Source organism: Sturnus vulgaris, chromosome 5 (genome assembly GCF_052056855.1).
Source record: "Sturnus vulgaris isolate bStuVul1 chromosome 5, bStuVul1.hap1, whole genome shotgun sequence".
Lineage (NCBI taxonomy): Eukaryota > Metazoa > Chordata > Aves > Passeriformes > Sturnidae > Sturnus > Sturnus vulgaris.
Window position 1 is genome coordinate 13,253,879 of NC_142247.1, and position 11,072 is coordinate 13,264,950.

Sequence of the window (11,072 nt, forward strand, 5' to 3'; positions counted from 1 at the left end):
ATGCCCGTTGATGAAGATAAGAATATATTCACAGTGGGAATGGAGTTGGGATGGAGAGCACAGCCTCGGGGCTATCAGCTGCCAGGCTCGAACAGACCCTCACACCAAAGGGTGGGGAGGAGAGATTGTGGGTGTGTAGTGAAAAAGCCTCTGGTCAGAGGCAGTGAACCCCCATCCCCATCTGTGCAGACCAGCCCAGCTGTGAGGCCCCTTCACCCCGGGCAAAGCTGCATCCATGTGAAGGACAGCAGAGGGGCTGACACTGCCCATCAGAGGCCCCCAAAGGGGTCCCCAGACCCTGCAGCAGAGCACTGCAGCATGATGCCACAGATGCACAGTGTTGTAAGGCACAGTGTCAAAATTACCCTCCCCAGGGGAGGCACAGGGGTGTTCCCACCTGGCCCAAATGTATATTAATCCATGGGATTCTATACTTTTCCGTACAGTGGTAGGTGGCAGGAAACTCTCACCACCAAGAAGACCAGATGGAGTAGAACAACCAGACGTCGTTGGGACCCCTGAGCAGGTGATATGTTTCTACTTAACACCTGTCACTCTCTCCCTGTCCCATTCTGTCCCATTCTCTTCTCTCTTCTCTCTTCTCTTCTCTTCTCTTCTCTTCTCTTCTCTTCTCTTCTCTTCTCTTCTCTTCTCTTCTCTTCTCTTCTCTTCTCTTCTCTTCTCTTCTCTTCTCTTCTCTTCTCTTCTCTTCTCTTCTCTTCTCTTCTCTTCTCTTCTCTTCTCTCTTCTCTCTCTTCCCTTCCCTTCCCTTCCCTTCCCTTCCCTTCCCTTCCCTTCCCTTCCCTTCCCTTCCCTTCCCTTCCCTTCCCTTCCCTTCCCTTCCCTTCCCTTCCCTTCCCTTCCCTTCCCTTCCCTTCCCTTCCCTTCCCTTCCCTTCCCTTCCCTTCCCTTCCCTTCCCTTCCCTTCCCTTCCCTTCCCTTCCCTTCCCTTCCCTTCCCTTCCCTTCCCTTCCCTTCCCTTCCCTTCCCTTCCCTTCCCTCCAATATTTTTTGGCACCTCATTTGGTTTCAGTCACGTTTTTGGGTAGATTTCAAACCTTTCTGGGCTCAATGCATTTTATTCACAGAGTCTTAGTTTTCTTTGCTCTTCTGTGTTTAAACCGGCTCTTAATAGACAGAAAGAAGAAAAGTCAGAGGAACATTTTCAGGACAAGCAAATTCAGTCTTACAACTCTGGGATATCAAGTAAGGAAGCAAAATTCAAGTGGAAGCTTTCCTGTGCTCTTGGAGCAGAGAACTCTCATCCACAAAACTGAAATTACTGATTTTATCACCTTGCCATTAGCATTTAAGCACTTTCATCTAATCCTAGAACATGTGTGAGAGAATTGACTTTAAAGGTGTGGTTTATTCATTGTGCATTATTAGCATTAATACCAATCGTTATGAAAATGCACACAGTTTGTAAAACTGGTAAATGTTACCTCATCTAATCCCATTGCAGTGACAAATTACATCGATTTAATATTGCATCTCAAATGTAGAGCAAATAGCTCCTAAAAACACATGTACAGATCCCTTAACTCTATGTTGTCCACCACAGAAATTTTCTGACACAGAGTGACAGGACTCAACACACTGTGACATGAATAATTCAGTACAGAAATCTGAAGGACAATCTGCTCTGAAGGAAAGGAAAATTAGGCTCATGCTACTTCTTGCTTTACTCATAAGATTATTAGGGATGTAAATGTGGGAGTTGAAGATCTTTTAACTATTTGAATAATCCTTCTGTGCCAGAACAATAAAGAACCAGATGTTTGGCTTCATTCCATGCTGATCTGGTTTGACGTTTTTCTATCTGGATATAATATAGACAACGTAAAACCCACACATTTTGTTTAAAATAGAAGGAGGTGAGGCAGATTCTGGCTCCCTCGGAATGATCTGGCTGGTGCTGGGGTGTTTAAATGTAGTATGTTGACTTTCCTATTCACTGTCTTGATGACTAATTCTTACTCATCCCATCCAATTATCTTGGCTCCAAATCCATGGCATGTTCAGAGTATGAAAATCCAGCCAAAGAACTGCATAGAAAACACTTGAGTTTGGCATTTTTCTTCTTGCACAAAGAAAAGTGGAGACACCTCTTTGAGGTGCAGGATCTAGGGAGACACTTGATGCTCAGATGGGAATTGAAAAGGGATGAAAATACGAAGATAAAGGCCCTTGATCATCATCCTGACTCCACGGAAGGTAGATGGCTGTAACATCTGAGATTCACTTCAGGGATCTTTAACAGAGCAGCCTATTACACAGCTACTTCTTACCAATCTCTCTGCTATTACTGTAATGCCTCTGTGCTTCTGGAGTGTTAAAAATATACTTACACTCCAAAACTGGAAAAGAAAGAAAGCACTTGCTTTGCAGATAGAGACAGAGCATACAAGTACATCTGACACCCAAAGCATCAGAGGAGTTTATGTACCTGCAGTTTGGGAAATAGAATATGTGCCTAAATTCTAAGCAAAAGTTGCATGGGATACCTGGAAGGAGAGGGAGCAAGGGAGGACAGAGGAATAGCCCCACTTGCTTGACCCTAGTTTTAGATGCCCATACCCCAATTATTTACCCATTCTGGTGCTGTTTCTGCTTTATTCTAGCAAACAAAATTCCTAGGAATACCTGATCTCTTGTGCTAGCTCCATCAAAGTGCCTGGATAGCCCAATATCCTCTCTTAACAAGGCAGGCATGTGAGGAAGAGTGCTGTCATTGCCATACAGTCCCAGATTCTGGGAGTGGGTCACTTAGGATTGTGCAATGACTGTGTTTAATAGCTGCCTGCAGAGCTTTCTTGTATGCCTCTGTCTGGATCCTTTTATGGACTACTCCAGAATTTTGGCCTCGCAATACCCAGTAACAGGGAGGGCAGTAATTTAACTGCAGGCTCTGTGAAAATTGTACTTCATTTGTTTTACACTGGCAGCACCATAAGTTCATTGGGTTCACCCTTTTTCTTGTAAAACAATAAAAAATATGGCCAGGATTTCTCTGACACTGCATTTAATTTGAGGCTTTTTTGTAATAACTAAAGCATTCAGAATGCTTTAATCCTAAAGATTTCAGGAAAAATTTTGGGAAAAATTCACCTGGCAGCAGGGCTTGCTTTGCTTTTTTGTTTGATCATATAGTTAGAAATAATTTGATGCAAAGTTATTAAAAATAACAGCATCTAGAGAAAGCCTACAATTTATACAATGTACTTGGATCATATAGAAAACAAAATCCAAAAGTAGAATTCTTCTATGTTTTTTTTCCTAACACAGAAGGTCTGTGTTCTACATTAAATAAGCCTTATGGTATCTCCCTAAATTAAACAATATTCCTATTTTGCAGACTTGCCCAGAAGTCTTAAAATAAAACCCTAATGAAGCAAATATTCCTATTGGGAAAGCTCTTGGGCACATGGTTAGTTAATTAAGTGGAAATGGCTCCTTGTGGCAGTGAGGCCTGTGCTTGCTTTTGCACTGACCATGGGCCTTTCCAGTGATCCAACTGCCACTGAAAGTTTGGATTATAATAAGCAGAATCCTATTACCTCTTGCCAAGTTACTCAAGTTGGGATTTCAAATGAATCTACAGGGAATCTGACATCCAAGCCCTGTTGAATTCCAGTGTCCCATTCCTTTAGTGATCGTTCAAAACACTAAGCAAACAGTTGTCCCTATGCTTTCACAAAACGGACTAAAGCTTGGTAAAGTGCTCTCCCTACATAACGTGCCCCTTGGATAAAACTTGATCCGAGTCAAATGCCACACAGTGGAACCTGTGGCACCTGTAGGAAACAGACATTAAATGGCAACCACGCTAGAAACTAAGAAATGTCAATGGTCTTGCTAGTGAATAACAAGAAAAATGTTATTCCAGGACATGGCAGGTCCATCAGTCATTGCAACAGTTCCCAAATTACCCAAATGCTTCAGAAGAAAGTGTTGGCTGCTCTCTCACATTCTCTCATCCACAAGTCTCACACTGTATCCATCACATTAATAAAGCAGTTCACAAGCTGGAAAAATAATCCTTCAGAACAACACCAAATATGTATTCTTGACCTGTGCAGCTTAGATCTGGCAAAATCCCAGCCTCTTTGTTCTCCTCACAAATCCAAGAGAACAGTGACAGGTTCCAAACAATTCCTGATATGAAGACATGTGGGCCATAAAGTCTGAGACTCCTTCAAAAGTGACTGAAAAAAGCTTTCTCCCTATTAGATTTAAAACTTGGAAAGGCATTGCAAAATTTCTTTCTCTCCAATAAATTCCACATCCTCTTTTAGCTTTCTGATTGATCCATAGGGAGAATCCATGGTGTCTAAATGCTACACCTGAGCTTGAACGCTGTCTTCCAAACATGACGTGAAGCAGTTGAGTGGAGAGTTGTGGGAAATGCCCATTGAAAAACAACCAGTAAAATTTTGCATAGATGAGATAGATGGGAAAGAAGTATAGAGACTTCACAGAGAATTCACAGAGAATCATAGAATGATTTGGGTTAGAAAGAACCTTGAAGATCACCTCGTTCCTCTCTCCCAGGTTGCTCAGAGTCCCATTCAACCTGGCCTTGGGCACCTCCAGGGATGGGGCAGCCACAGCTTCTCTGGGCAACCTCACAGGGAAGAGTTTCATCCCCATATCCATTCTAAACCTACTCTCTGTCAGTTCGAAGCCATTCTCCCTTGTCTTGTCACTCCAGGCCCTTGTAAATAGTTTCTCTCCATTTATCCTGTAGGATATCTTCAGGTACTGGAAGGCCATAATTAGGTCACCCCAAAGCTTCTCTTCTCAAGGCTGCTCCAGCATTCTTTGCTAGAAAATGCTTGAGAAAAAGGAAGATTTAGATAAACATTTATTGCTCTGACAACTCTCAGCCATGTTTTTTGTCCAAAACCTAGTTTTTTATCCATGTGTTTAATCCATTTGTTCATCATTTTAACTAAACGGTTTTATCAGATGACATTTATTTTGTAGGGATTTAAACAAGATTCAATGAGCAATGCTGGAGAATGGATGCCCAGAAGGTAAAATAATGTTGCTCACTGTGGCCCTTAAAATAACTCAAACTCCAGAGTTTTTAGTCTGAGGCACAATCTCACTAACCCCCCAGTAAATATCTTGGGAGACTGCAGCACATCCAACTATTACACAGCAACACCAAGAGGGATCTGTGTCCTAGTTTCAACTGGGATGGAGAAAGTTTTCATCCTAGAAGCTGGGGCAGTGCTGGGGTTTGGATTTAGAATGAGAACAACATTGGTAACACATGGATGCTTTGGTTGTTGCTGGGTAGCACTTACCCTTAATCAAGGATTTCCTGTTTTCCCAAGGTCTGTCAGAGAGCAGGTGTACAAAAACCTGGGACAGATGAACCAAACTGGCTAAAGGGATATTCCATAGCAGCCTATAAGGTGGGAGAAATTGGCCATGAGCTCCTTGAGAATGGGCTGGGCATTCCACTCCCACTTCCATTCCACTCAGTGGGGAGTGTTGTTTATTCCTCTCTTAGGTGTTACTCCTTTCTTTCTCTCCTTTTCCTTACTATAATAATAATTATTATTATATTTTACTTTGTTCCAGCTATTAAACTGTTCTTACTTTTGCTTTTTTTACTTTTTATTTTTTATTTTTCTCACCTCACTCCACCAGGTCAGCATGGGAGAAGTGAATAACTGGTACTTAGTTGCTGTTGCCACAAGAATTTGCCGAACAGTTTTCCTAGTTCTGTCTTCCCCTTGGCACTCATGAAAGGACCAGTGTGGAAGCCTGATGCAAACATGTTGACATTTCAGTTTTGTTTTCTCATTGAATAAAATAATGGCTGCATTTTGTGTATAATTGTGACATTTAGAATTCCCTTTGCACCAATCTTGTGTTTCTCTCCCGTGACATGGATCATGTGGAAAATCCCAGTGTATGGATTTTGAAGCCCCAGCTCTGATTTACACATTGCTCTAAGGTGTGAATGAATGTGCTCTTCTCTGCTGCAGCCTCTTGGTGGCAACAGCGTAAGGTAACATTTCTGAAAGTGTACCAAAGTCTACATTTTCCTATGTTTTGTGTTAGGTAGAAATTCCCTCTGGCAGGTCTGGAAAAGTTTAACTCAAAAGATACAAAGAAACTCAAGTTTTCTATTTAGTCATAAGGCCCCCTGTTCTGCTCCCACCTTCCCATCACTGACAGCAGTGCCTGGCTTTAACCATATATGCACTATTCCAAAGGAGTTCTGTCTGTGGCTAAGGGCATCCCAAATCCTCAGCCAGACCTCCTGGGCAGCTGTGCCAGACAAGGAACAGCGTCCAAGTCAGAACAAGCAATCATTTTGTAGTGAAGTGCAGGCTCTCAGCCCATCTACGAGGTGAACACCAGTGTTAAATGCTAACACACCACTGTGCTGACAAAGGGTGTATTCAGGCACCAGAGTACACGCAATAATATTTTGGGGCTGGATTATTGGTTCCAGTGACCTCTGTCAGAGAGGTTGAAGAGCCGCAGCCATTACTGAACCTCTTGTACATTACAAAGAAACTTTTATTTGACAAGTGGTCTTCACGTGAGAAATCATTTTCCAGCACAGTAGGAGGTAAAATCTGTTGCCGGCTAACTCAGCTCCTACACCATTTTCCTTGTGACTGTACAAGCACTTTCATGACGTTTTTGCTGCCCCATTGAAGAAAAGTGAAGTCATGGAAGGTGACAACTTAGAGACTTCAGCTCCTGACAGGTTTTACAGCATTGAATAGGAAGTGTAACCAGCTTTTCCAAAGAGAAATGACCACTTAGGCAGGCAATGTTTCCTTCTGTTTCCCAGGGTATTGCATATAGACATATAAATTGACTGCAAATCCAAAAAAGAAGCTTAACAGAAAACATAAGCTGTAAATTTTCTTTTTATGTTTTTTCCCGAAAGACACTAAATTCATCATTTGGTTAGGATTTAGCACCTGAGATGTTTTTATTGGCATGTCTCTAATGACTTAGAATTTATGTTCGTGATATTTGATTAAACTGCATGCAAGGAATACTTAGTGCTTAGTGAAGGTCAAACAGTATTTTAAACTTAGGACCTTTCTTCTTGCTTTGCTAGCACCACTTAGGTTTTAAAATCATGACATACTTGGTTAATTGCCAAATTGACACAATTTCTAATCACTACTATAGGTTGGGGGCAGCTTCCAGATGGCTGAATTTGGGTTGTGTCATACCCAGAGATGACGTACAATGTGCCCAAAACTTCTGGTTATTCACACTACCTCTTAATAGCAAAGTCAAGGGCATCAAACTCTCAGGGTGAAGTTTTGGCATAGAAGAAACACAGTGCTACAGTATGAGAACTTTTTAGGATTTTGAATTACTCTGCATTTGCCTCATCCTTTATGGATGCTGATTTTTAAATTTTTTTTACTCTAACAGGTCACATCTATGTATCACCATCCAAGACATCCTATATAAAATACCTATTCCAGGCTCAGGTTGAGAAAAAAATTTTAAAAATTAACGAATCTTGATCTAAGGATGGCAAATGGTGTAAAAAGCAATCCCTTTCCCTTTTGCAAACTGTTCCATTTCCAAGTGATCCACAGTTTTAAAATGTATCTTGTGAGCAGGATTTTTGTCTCTTGGTTCTAGATACCAACTACCAAGACAGACTCTTTTTATAGACTGGCAATAAAGAAGTATTGCAAAAGCACAGTTCCTCTGGCCTATATTAGATCAGCTGAAGAGTGACCTAGACGAGTCACTTCTTCTCCCATTGTCTCCCTCTTACCCCTACCTCAACCCTAATTTTGACATAATTTTACCTAAAGAAAAATATTTTTGTTTCAGACTGTGGTGCTTCATGCATTGCCTCCAATGAGCTGAATCAAAGGAATTTCTAAATCTCCCAGTATAGTGCAGACTTTCAAGCCTTGAACTCACTCCATAAGTGTTAAAGCTCCCTCCAGTTTTTCAGGATTTTGGGGGATGATGGACGATTCCGATGGCAGTTTGCAAGCCTGACCCCAGTGTATTTAGGTCCAGAGGCACTGGAAAGAGGCATCTTATTGTGGTGCTGTGTCTGAACTAATTAGGCAAGTGACTCAACCACTTAGCTCAGGAAAATTGTCATAGTGGTGTGACCATAATCATTCACAAGTGACACTGTAATCTCTGCACTGCCTTGTGTTGCACAGCTTAGACAGAACGGGGTTTAGAAAAATGTCTTTGTGATTTGGATATCACAAAGAAGCAGGACAGAAATTAATTTAGATTAATATAGTAAATGATGAACAGTGCCCAGGCAGAAAGGGACCTGGGAGTACTGGTTGACAGCCAACTGAACACGAGCCAGCAGTGTGCCCTGGTGGCCAAGAAAGCCAACATAATCCTGGCCTGTATCAGGAATAGTGTGGCCAGCAGGAGCAGGGAGTGCTGTGTCCCGTTCTGTCCCCTCAGTTTAGGAAGGGCCTTGAGACACTTGAGCATGTCCAGAGGAGAGCAACAAGGCTGGAGAGGGGCTTGGAACAGAAACCCTGTGAGGAACAGCTGGGGTTGTTTAGCCTGGAGAAAAGGAGACTCAGGAGTGACCTTATCATTCTCTACAAATCCCTGAAAAGTGTTTGTAGTCAGGTGTGGGTTGGTCTCTTTCTCCAGGCAGCAAGTGACAGAATGAGAGGACACAGTCTGAAGCTGCTGCCAGGAAAATACAGGTTGGATATTAGGAAAAAGTTTTTTACAGAAAGAGTGATAAAGTACCAGAATTTTCTGCCCAGGGAAGTGGTGGAGTCACCATCCCTGGATGTGTTTAAAAAGAGTTTGGATGTGGCACTTGGCGGCTCATGGTTTAGCTGAGGTGTTAGGGAATAGGTTGGACTCAATGATCTTGACAGTCTCTTCCAACCTAGTGATTGTGTGATTCCGTGACTCTGTGAATAAAAGCAAAATTACAATAGGAAAAAAACCCTTAGACACTTAATAAACCTTAAAACGGATTGCTCTGTGCTCCAAAGTGGTTGATGTGTCTTTAAGGCTAGGGACTGGATCTCTGTGGGGCCTGTTTTGGCACAGGCATTGTTAAAAGCCTCACTGTCCAGGTTTTCCGTGGCTTGGGGGATATTGTAAAAAGTGTAAGCTTTACTGAGATCCTGTTGCTCTGTGGCTTCTTTTTTGGCACTGTGACCAGGGCCTGCCTGCTTCCTTTCCTTCTCCCCTACTGTTCAGCAGCCTGGAGCCAGGGGTGCCACTTGGGGCTGGGGCTGTGTCCCACTGGACCCCTGCCTCAGCCTGGTGGCCACAGCTGCTCCTGTGTGCTGGGCTCCGGGACTTCCATCCACTGCAGTGTCTACACTGCAAGCTTGCTCATTTTTTCCCGATTTCCAGTTTGAGTGTCCAGAGCCAAAGTGTGGGATGCCACCAGGCCAGCAGGCCTGACACTGCAACCAAGCCCTTCCAGTAGTTTGTTTTCACTTGCTTTTGTAGTTTGCCTAAATGTTGTAACTTCTATTTTACAATTTAGCTTTACTCACTTGATTTTGTTTAAACTTCGTAACTTTCAAAACAAAACTTTTATAGTTTTTTTTTACCATGTAACTGACTTTCATAGCTTTCTTTTAATTACTGTTTAGACCATTAGATAGTAGAATGAAAGGAATAAGAAGGAGGTGGTTTTATAACCAAACTGTGGGCCTGATGGTAGCTAAGGCCAGATACTGAGAGGTGAAAGAAGCAATGGGGGAAACCATAAATTTAATAGGAATTCCAATTATTGACATAGACTGTTACTCTCTCAAGACTGTGCTAAATCTCTCAATTTAGAGAAAAAGAACTGAGACACAAGAAAAAATAAAAAAGGGGGGAAGGGGCTCTACATTAGAAGGGGGTCAGTACCTCTTAAGTACCTCAGCCAATGGGGAAAGAGAGAGGGAAATGTGGCCAGGAAATTAGGATAAAAAGGAAGCTGCATCCCCTAAAAATTTGAGACACCCCATGGGAAATGCCCCATGGTCGCTCCCTTTATTCAAATAAAGTTGCAGAACTCCTCTGTCTCCTTTTTGGACATAAACCTCTGGTGTTTGTGGATTAATTTTCCTGATAAGAACGTTGATAACAAGGGACTGAGAAGATGAGCAAACCTCACTAGCTGTGGCTTGATTCCAATAACCTAAGACCCTCAGAGTATTTAATGAGTAGAAACCTATCCAGGTGAAAGAGTCTTGGGTTTTGCCTTGCTGAGGCGAGTTGCATGAGTCTCACATTGCCAAGATAAGTGGGCAAGTCAGCACAGATGGGCTGCACATGCACAAGCATGGAAGTTCAAACAGAGGACATGATGAGGAAGATGCTCTAATAATATATGATGGGAAGGATATGTGCTGTCTTTACAAGCAATGTGAAGGGGGAAGGTATGGGTGTTAGTCTTTGAAATGGGTCTTAATGTCTCTACTAACTTTGGGCAGCAGGGTCGTTAAAGAGCCCAGACAGCTTGGCTCCTGAAGCACACAAGGCTCTGCATAAGCCTGAATTTCTGAACTTTGGGGTAAAACAATGGGTTCAAGTGGAGAACATATGGTAGGCAGGGACAGCTGTACCTTCCTAATATCTCAGCCAGTGGGGAAAGAGGAAGGCTACGTGGCTGGAAGTTTAGGATAAAAGCAGGCTGTGCTCTCTGAAACCTTGAGAGAGAAAACCTCATGGGCATGTGCTCCAATGGACTCTCTCCCTTTACTCAAATAAAGTTGCAGGACTCCTCTGTCTCCTTTTTAGACATAAATCTCTGGTGTTTGTGGATTTTCCTGAGATAGAAAACACCCCAAAACCCCAAAACAAATGCTGCAGTTCTGAACAATGAATGGCAGATGACAATCTTGTGCCATGAAAACATAAAGGACCAAAAATACAAAAAATTCTGGATTTATGTACTGATTACATACCAAGGGGGACAGACTTTGGGCATGATTTAGGGAATTCTTTAAATATTATAGTGTATATAAACCCAAGGGAGCAATGCCTTAAACAAACATGCCTATGGAAAGGGACACCTTCAGCACGCTTCCAGTACTGAATAAATTAATGCTTTC

The 11,072-nt window shown here is 42.4% G+C and overlaps 1 long non-coding RNA gene across 1 annotated transcript; it reads left to right on the top strand.

Annotated features, from left to right (window-relative positions):
* The first annotated feature begins 201 nt into the window (after positions 1-201).
* Positions 202-5,854, top strand: LOC148223567 (uncharacterized). Its single transcript, XR_015803774.1, has 3 exons — positions 202-342; positions 447-526; positions 5,665-5,854. It is a non-coding gene; the product is annotated as an uncharacterized LOC148223567 (long non-coding RNA).
* The last annotated feature ends 5,218 nt before the right edge of the window (positions 5,855-11,072 follow it).